Genomic DNA, 8,731 nt, shown 5'->3' on the forward strand with positions numbered 1-8,731 from the left:
CCTACTTAAAGGAACATTTTCTAGGGTGAAATTTTATGTAGAAACTGAATCTGACATAAAAAAATGCATAATTATCAACTTGAAAATTTTCCCCATAGCACTGTACAGGCATATTTCTGATTTTCTGCCCAAGTCCTCAAATTTGAGCGAAAATTGGCAAGAAAAATAAGTCCTTCAAACTGGGACTTAGGACTAAACAAATATAAACTTGCTCTAGAGGGAGGTCTTGGCTATAGCAAGTTTATATTTGTTTAGTCCTGAGAGTTTTGAAGGACTTATTTTTTGCGAAGGCCTTTATTTTTTTCACACCTGCCGAAACGTTAGGGGTAGGGGTAACATATTACTACTTTATTTTTTATCAGTACATTTAACTGAGTCAAGTTTTAAATCACTATTTAGCTATTGAAATACTGAATAAAAAGACACAAAAAGCATCTCAATAGCTCATACCATTGAGGAGTTATGGCCTTTTCAAGCTCAAAATTAGACGAAAATTGCATTTTTTCCCAAATCAATTGTCACCCTGACCCCCAACTTTCTAACCCTGTTACAAAAATAAAGAAATTGATTTATCAATGCATTGCTTATTACCAACTTACAGTAATAAACTGGAAGTAAACAACATTCATTTGGTTAGAGGATATGGAGAGCCAACTGACTTTGGAAGAAACCAAAATCACAGCTGTTTGGTAATCTAGGAATATAGGGTGTCCCAAGGTATGTTAGATTTTTTTACAATTCAACATATTTTGAACCTAAACATTTCCCCCCTAACCCATACAGAAACAATATGTCCATATTTAGATTCCTCGTCAAATTTCCCTTCAGAAAATCTATACTTTGACTATGATAGGATAAGTAATTAAAATTTTACAGTAATTTATAGATTTTGAAGACATCTGCACTACAGTGTTTAATATGACAACAGGTAGTTTTGTATGGAAAAGTTTGTATTTTCTAGACTAAACCAATCATAAATTATTAAAAACAATTAGTAGAATTGTTTAGCTGTAAGGCCATGAGTGTTTTAGATGCTAAATAGAGTCCAAATCCAATTTACAGCCTTTACAGAAGCAGATTACGCACTAAAAATACCAATCCCATAGAGTTTGTGTGTACCACATCCCCCACCACCGCCACCATGCCCATTCTGAATTCTATGAATCACAGTGTCAGTATTAAAAAGGTTCAAGTATTTCTTTTTACAGGGTTGAAAGTGCATTTTATTTAGCAATAAAATGAGACCACAAGCATGACAATACCTTCTTGCTTGACAGAGATATCATCATTTGTTTTGAGTCGACTTTGGCAAAATGTAACATCGCCACCTTTTTTTGGTGGCGAGCTCAAGACACACGACCCAATCTTTCCGCAAAAAACATGCTTCCAACATTCACTCAAATAGCAGGTGCATCTTTAGTCAATATTTATAGGTTTTAATGAATGTGTCTTGTTGAGAGTGAAATTGTACAACATAATGCACATGTACTGAGATGTTGATGCAATAATTCCTTTGCTTGAATGCTCACATACGGGTTATAACAACAGAATCCAAGATTTATTTCCAGTCTATCTCAACTGCACATACATGTACTATAACACTGTATACTTGTATTGAGATCTTATTCACCATGACAGTCATATGATGTTTTCTACCTCACAGTGAGGCTCGTCATCACCCAAATATTCAAAGTTAATCTGCACTACATCACAGTTTCTAAATATATATCTCTCCTTTAAAATCCCAAGCCCCAGTCATAGTTGATCGTTGACTTCTGTTGTGCCAGTCTGAAACAACAATAAAAACAACAACATCTTTATAATATTATATTATACAAATGATTAGTGTAATGAATAGGTATATAAAAATTATGTTTCAGTTAAAGCCATATTATAACATTTGCTATTGAGGACGCCTCACTGATTTTTAAAATTCATTTTTTACACGATTATATTGTACTTTATTAAACCAATATACCCTGCAAAAATCAAGACTCTAGGTGCTGTAGTTTTGTGAAAATCCGAGATTTTGAATAAAGCGCCGGAACCGGCGCCTTAGTATTACGATGGAATTACTAGGCGAACGCATACACGATGTTCATAACACACAGTCATGACAGTACGTTACACGGCGTAAGGGACGGTGATCTACACAACAAAGGGTCGTTCTACAACATGACCGAAGGAGTGGTACGTATTGGCGACATACGCGCTGGTAGTAAATTCCAATTTTCTTTGCTTTGCCGTAGTTGTTCGGCTCAAAAATAAAAGGGGATATATCTGACAGTAAAAACTAACATTTTATGTCAAAGAAATGCTAATCTATTTTGTATGATAATGTTATAATATTGATTTAAATGAATATCAAAGCTCCTTCAACGTAGGCATTACTGTAGGCTCCTACATCTGCAGGCATCTGTATCAATCTTCTTCTCCAGGAAGTGGAGGCTTAGAATTTTGGCAAGTATCTGAGAATCCATTCTCTCAGAGATTTGAACTCCTGAATGGATTTGCAAGAATCTTGCAAATATTTGAAGCCCACACATTAGCTCAATTTTCTGTTCAAAATTTCACCCCTGAAGTCTTAAATCAGGCATTAAGCTCATCATGAATCTACATAAATAATTAAATGCCTAATTTTTAGGCCTTTGTAATCTTCCAAGTATTTATAATTATACATGTACAATTGAAAGAGTGGTTCTTCGTCAATTGCAGCAACACCTTTTTGACAATAACCTATTGGAAATAAATCAATCCGCGTATAGGAAGGGTCATAGTGTTGAAACCGCAGTACTGAGTGTCGTGGACCGCCTGCTCAAAAACTCTGATGAGAAATTTGTCTCACTCGTTGCCCTCCTTGACCTCAGTGCTGCGTTTGATACGCTCGACCACTCAATTCTTCTTAGACGCCTTGAAATCACTTTCGGTATCAGTGGCAATGTTCTTAAATGGTTTCATTCATATGTGTCACAAAGATTCCAATCTGTCATTGTTAATGGTTCAACTTCAAACTGTGCCCACTTTTGTGCGGGGTTCCACAGGGCTCTGTATTGGGGCCAGTTTTGTTTACATTATATTCCCAATCCCTCTCAGATGTCATCAATCTTCACAATTGCTCTTTCCATAAGTATGCCGATGATACCGTTGTATTTCAAAGTGGTCCTCCTGAGAAGTTTGAGGTAACTAAGATCGCAATTCAGGAATGTATCAGTGACATTTTATGTTGGATGGACAGCAATAAGCTAATGCTAAACACAGATAAGACCGAGGTTATGATTGTGGGCACCACTTGGCGTGTTAAGCAGGTTGCTAGTAATTCCATCACAATTTTGAATTCTGATATCAAAATACAGGAGTCTGTTAAGTACCTTGGGGTGAGATTGGATCAAACGTTATCCATGTCCAGTCACATCAGTGAAGTTTGCCGCTCATCATTTTTGTCTTTAAGACGTATTGGGTGTATTCGGCCTTATCTGTCTGATAAAGCTACATCATGTCTTGTCAATTCAATTATTACATCACGCCTTGACTTCTGTAACTCGTCCTTGACTGGTATCACCACTGACCAACTTAACAGACTTCAAAGAATACAAAATTGCGCGCCCGCTTAATCATGAAGAAAAGGAAGTATGAGCATATCACCCCGTCATATATGAGCTTCACTGGCTGCCATTAGAATTTCGGATTCAGTATAAGTTAGCTGTTCTTGCTTTTCGGCACTTTGAAGATACTTTACCAACTTATCTGTCTGCTACGCTTCATGCGTACAAACCAGCTCGATCACTTGATCTTCTACTGAAAGATTATTGAAATCTCCCGTGTAAATCTAAAATCGGCTGGTGAACGCTCCTTTCATTTCGCTGCCCGGCTGTTTGGAACTCGCTTCCAAACAGCCTCCGTAACACACATTCGCTCACGCAGTTCAAAAAGCAACTTAAAACTCATCTTTTTCTTCGTGCTTTTCCGGATTCACATATATATGTAACTTGTTTGTCTTTATTGTTTGTGCGCTTTGAGTTCTTTTGAAGATTTGCGCTACTAAGAACCCTCCATTATTATTATTATTATTAATTGAATTTGTCTGTATCAAAATTCCGACCAAGATGGAAACACAATCGTAATGACATTTCAATTGATACAATCACTGTTTTTAAAAACTGTTATTTTAATTTAGTATTAAAACTACAAAAACTGAGTATGAAGTACAGGATAAAAAATGTTCTAATCATCCATATCTCATATAAAAAAGTTATCAAATTAAAATTAATCAAAATTTTACCTTTCTTGTTTGTCTGTAGTCTAGTAGATCGTCATTATGAATGATGTGTAGATTGCGCTGTAAGAAAATTAAGTCACAAATTTAAAATAAGGGCATATTCACATCAAAATGGTAAACTTTGTTTTCAATTTAAATAAAACATTTTTAGTTAAAATATGAAGCACATTTGAGAGTGCTTTCCCATATTCTTTTGGGCCATGCATCAACTACAACAATAACAAAACAACAAAAATAGTTGCGAAAAATAGTGTAATATTGAAATTAAACTCTTTACATTTTAGCTACCACTACGTATGACTATCCACTCGTATAACAACAAAACCAATGTGTGATTTTGTGATTAAAATTTTATTATTATAAACTTCTAGGTATGTTTCTAAAGAAATGAAAATTATGTTCTTATTTTATGGTCATCAAAGTGCTGCCATTGCAGAACTATGTAATTGACATGCAGACATCCTTTTTTTTCTTCAGTCATAATTGGGTAATCAAATTAAATCACTGAAACTTCAATCTGATTGCCCTTTTGAGATATAAGCAATAATGTATTTGTATACCATGGGATATTATTTTTCTTTCAAGAGAGTGCAGATCAGTCTAGGAGGCAGCAAATATATACAATCAGGTTGCACAAACGGTGGTTGTCAGAGTTGAATGTTCAAACTGGGTCAGTGTCAAATCTGGCATTCCTCAAGGCACTGTACTTGGTCCACTCGGATTCTTAATATACATTAATGATTTCCCTGACAACCCCCAATGTTCGATTATTCGCAGACGATTGCGTAATCTATAGATTCAGAACCATTTTCTGGAGACTGACACTGATCTCATAGGCCTACAGAATGAGTACAGTGAATACTGGCAAATGAAATTTGACCCAGAAATATGTGTTGCTCTAAAACTAAAAACTCACACATACACACATTGTACAACACTATCCTGCAAGAGACAAACTCACATACACACTAGCATCGAATGTGTAAATGACAACGACTATGGAAGACATGAGTTCTGCAGCAAGACTATCTTGTGCAAATGCGAAGCTGGAGTACTCAATTTATAATTTAGGATTTTGGCTTTTGCATATAGATCCAAAATCATGTCATAATGGATGGGCTGGCTATTATTTTGAAAAGTGGATACCGACGCATACGATAAAAATATTGGCCAGCCCATCCATTATGACATGATATTGGATAGGCAAAAGACAAAATCCTATCTTTTATTCTCATTCATATTCAGTTTAGTACAATTTTTATTAGTAAAACAGCCTTTTTTCAGAAAAAAATAAAGTTACTTTTGTCAGGACATCCCCGTTGGTTTAAATGAACGAAACTGTCACGAATCATTGAGGATCTACAAGCGTGCCGCCGTTATAGTCGGCGCCTCACTATCTTACTTGACTACCAACTTTTGTGTCATAATGGATCGTATTTCACAGCCAGTTTCGAAAAGAGTAGGGTGTTAACCCCTGACTGTTCCCAACCCGTCCCGGTGTTCAAAATGGACCCCAATGATAGAGGCTTTCTTGGGTTATCCAGGGTTAAAAAAAAAAAAAAATCATTGAGTCTATATAGTGTTAGGCCCCTAACAGTCAATTTTGAGTTTCCCGTCACATAATTTCTGAAAACAAGTGAGGTAACTTTTTCATTATTTATTATTTTTCTGCCTTTCATTATATGACCAACACGCATGAAAAATGTGTAATTATTTGCCACTCACTCATTTGAAGATGGATGTTTAGCCCATATGAGATTCAAAAGTGTATTAAAAAGAGTCTGCAAGGTTGACAGCAAAATGCATGTTTTAATTTTGATTTTTTCACCAAAAATAAAGGGATATTCATAATTTTTTTTGCAAATATATAAACCAGTTTTTATCGGTATTTTTAGGAAAATCACAATAATGAATTCAAGTGAGGGTCAGAAAATGAAGTGAGGGCGGGTGACGGGAAACTCAAAATCGACTTTCCTCGACTTACCCAAATTGTAAAGTGCACACATTTTGTTGATTTGTAGAAAATTGAACACTTAACATTCATGCGCGCTTTGGAATATTGGTGCCTTCTCGTTCATTTTACCCCAGAATTGTACCCTGAAATTTTTTTGATTCCCCCCCCCCCATTAAGGACTGAATTTTTTATCCCCTTTTTTTAGGGTCCCCCCAATATTTTCCAATCCCACACCAAAGTATTTGAATTTATAAAATACTCACAAAAAGACATTTGAATTTCGTGATCACATACATCTTGCTCTTCACTGGCAGTGGGTGGATGTCAAGTTTCGAGTTCAAAGAGTCATATGGAAGGTCAACGTTCATCTAATAAACCACTAAAAATACGTGTCCGTACAAACAATTCAACGGCATGTAGTTTACTTTAAGCTTACCAATATCATGCACACATGATGCATGCACGCACGCACCACCAGCAATTTAAGATCTTTTAAAAACAGCTCGTAGTACTACCAGCTCTGGGCCAGCAAAAGTGGCTTGATGTGGCCCATTGCAAGCGGCTCACACATATGGTCCAATCCAAGTGTCACTTTTGCTGGACCACACGAAAGGTCCTTTTGTTGATCCAATCGCCGGTTCCAGGTGTGGCCCAACACTGGCCCAGTACTGGACCAAATCGGCCAAGTTCCCTGTGTATGTACTGGGTGTCCAAAAAAAAGAGGCCCCTCATTGCGCCCTCCTTTTCTCCTATTTTTGAAAAGTTGATCAAATATATTTTGGTATGTAAACCAAAACAATTATTTCAATCGGCTCACAACTTTTGAAGATATGCTCTTTTAAAGAAATGTACCCGTTTTTCACTCTGTCCACGGAGAAGATTTCGCTACTTCAAAGATTGAAAAGAGTACACATACCATGCATGAATATCAATCATTCCTCAATGATAACTTTATAAAATAACTTTATTTATAGAATGGGCTTTACCGGTGGGTTTATGGGCAATGGATTTTGATAATAGTGTCATTAATTTGTGGGTAAAATGGATGCCGAATGGGACTTCTTTTGCTTTACTTGCAATTGCTTATTTTTTGGTTTTTTATTTGTGCCCTTTTGTTTTATTATGTTTCTTACTTTCTTACTTTGTTGTTTCTTGCTTTCTTTTTTTTTAAATTTACAACATAAGTCATTTCTCTTTTTAGGATAAAAGGTAGCCCTAAAAGGCTGTTTGGTTTGTCTTTGCGTTGCGTACCATCCTTGTGCGCCGGATACTTGCGAATGCATTCAGTAATACGTTTGCGATCAAGATCTTGGATTTTGCCACAAAGGAAAAAAAAAATCAAGTGGTGTGAGGGCTGGTGATCGTGCAGTCCACTCCACAAGCATGAGCTATCCCAACCACTATGTTTGCTATCCGTGGACAGAGTGAAAACGGGTACTTTTATTCAACAGGACATATCTTCAAAAGTTGTGACCCGATTGAAATAGTTGTTTTGGTTTATTAAAGCTAACGATTAGGTTTCTTTACATACCAAAATGTATTTAATAAACTTTTCAGAAATAGGAGAAAAAGAGGGCGCAATGAGGGCCTCTTTTTTGGGGGACACCCTGTAGTACAGTATGGGACCTATGAGCAGTTATAGGTAGTAGGGGTCTACAAAATCATTATTTTAAGTAAGTTGTGCAAATATTGCAAACAAAATTGGCATCTACTATAAAACAAACAAACAAAAACAATATTATTTGAAATTTTAATTAAAAAAAATCCTTTTATTTCATATTTTACTTAATTTACTTATTTCACCACGGTAAATTAAGATGGCGGTAAATTACCGGTAATTTACCATGTAAATTAACCGGTAATTTACCGACTCACAACACTGCAAATCACATTGTAATTACAAGGAAATCATCAGAGCCATAACATCCGGCTGAGGGCGCAGTTGGTACTGTGAAAGCGCTCCCGGTAAGCGATCAAATTTTAAGTAGTGTTGAGGTTAAAAAATTCTTCTAATTCACATTGTAATTGTATTGTCTTTTTTTTCAGACGTTTTACATTATTATAGTTATCAATACTTAACAGCTACGTAATTACAATGTTATGTAATGTTCAGCAACTTTTAGAATATGAACAAAATGCAAGACATGGTCATTATAACATTTATAGGTTGGTGTTGTCCTACAAAACCTGGTTATTGCCAACACTTTCTTCAAAAGGAAAGAAAATAGATACTGGACATGGGAAAGCCCAGGAGGAAAGATCAGGAATCAAATTGATTTTGTACTAAGTAGCCAGAGAAGCATACTACAGAATTGTGAAGTGATCACGAGCTAAGATACTACGTACTGAACAAGAAACTGGCACGACTGAAATTCATCAAGAATTCTAAAAAGAGCAAACTAAATATAATGCGAAAACTAGAATCAGCCAGATGAAAGACAAAATGGTATTCCTACATCTAGTAGAGAAGAAATACTCAACATCTGTGCAGAGTTTTACCA

The 8,731-nt window shown here is 35.9% G+C and overlaps 1 long non-coding RNA gene across 1 annotated transcript; it reads right to left on the reverse strand.

Moving 5' to 3' along the window:
- Positions 1 to 224: 224 nt before the first annotated feature.
- LOC140172651 (uncharacterized) lies at positions 225 to 6,896 on the reverse strand. Its single transcript, XR_011861746.1, has 3 exons — positions 6,667 to 6,896; positions 4,280 to 4,336; positions 225 to 1,788 (listed from the first exon to the last, which is right to left on the reverse strand). It is a non-coding gene; the product is annotated as an uncharacterized lncRNA (long non-coding RNA).
- Positions 6,897 to 8,731: the final 1,835 nt, after the last annotated feature.

This window comes from Amphiura filiformis, chromosome 2, assembly GCF_039555335.1.
Source record: "Amphiura filiformis chromosome 2, Afil_fr2py, whole genome shotgun sequence".
NCBI classification, from domain to species: Eukaryota; Metazoa; Echinodermata; class Ophiuroidea; order Amphilepidida; family Amphiuridae; genus Amphiura; species Amphiura filiformis.